We start from the raw sequence: 1,370 nt of genomic DNA on the forward strand, positions 1-1,370 counted from the left end.
CTGATTTTCAAGATGAGGATTACTCATTTGCAGCATGTTGGCAACTAGACAACTAGCTAGGTGGAGTTGGTTATTAGTTACCAATACATGTTACTGTTACACAAAAGTTACATAACAGAGGAATACTACTTGTAGCCACAAGACATGAATGCCCACATGTGCCATCTTTGAACAGATGTATTTGCCATCAATCTGTCTCCATGCAGTGTGTAAAGTGCAGCAGTATGTAATTGTTAAGAGTGCCAGTGCCTGACATACTGTTCTTCATAGATTATCATCTATCTAATGGTTACAGAAAGGGCCAAAGAATACAAATTTGGAAGAAATAAAGTATGTACCTGATTGGAAAATAATGAATTCGAGACTATGACAGGAAACTTCTCAGAATTCAGTAAGCATGTAGTTGTTAGTCTCATGTCCACCACTTGACCTTCAAAAGAAATTAGGCATGTTGAAAGTTCATAAACCATACATGAGATGCAAATTCTATACATTGTTTTGTTTCTTTCTAAAATTCTAAGGAATAGGATGCAACCACTTGTAACAATAGTGGAGTTCTAAAATTCTGAGGAATAGATGCATGTCCATTGAAATGGTTGTTGCTATCTGCTCCAATACCAAATCAGTGGAATAGGATTGCAAATGATAAAATGAGATGAAAACAATTATTACAAATTAAACCTGAAATTCCTCGCAAGCAAGCATACACAATCACACTTAGAATACCAATCTGGAAATTGTCATGGGTAACTGCTCTAAGAGTTGTACTAATCTGGAAATTGTCATGGGTTACTGCTTTAAGAGTCACCAGATTGTGTCACGTGAGCTTGTGATATATCTGAAAATTGCCTATTGCCTGTAATCAATGGATGATACATCACTTATAATTTTGTTTCACCGATTGCTCTAATAGATCAACATCTGAATCTTAAACTTGAAAACCTTTATGACCTTATTTTACAATTAATCCAATGCATATATACCAAAAAAAAAAGTCAATCCCGTTTTGTAAAATCAACCTAAACCTCTGGATTAGTAGAAAGGTTATCTTGCCTGCAACAAAACTAGAGAAGAAGTTCCCATGCAAAAGACCCTGATTATAACACAAGGCACAATATAACATATTTTCCTGAGGTGGCTGCTCATGAAGGTATTCTCTGTTTCTAGTCTTCTTACAATCAAATCTTGTGGCTGGAAAAAAAAAAAAAAACACAAACCAGATCTACAATCAACAATTAAAACCCTAACATTTCGACCAAATCAGAGCTATGAAAGTATAAAAAAAAAAAAAAAAAAAAAAGGCATGATTAAGCCATAAACATCCCAAAATCTGAGCCAAGGCTAGGGCAAAAACACCCCTACTACAGTTG

This window comes from Magnolia sinica, chromosome 9, assembly GCF_029962835.1.
Source record: "Magnolia sinica isolate HGM2019 chromosome 9, MsV1, whole genome shotgun sequence".
Taxonomy (NCBI): domain Eukaryota; kingdom Viridiplantae; phylum Streptophyta; class Magnoliopsida; order Magnoliales; family Magnoliaceae; genus Magnolia; species Magnolia sinica.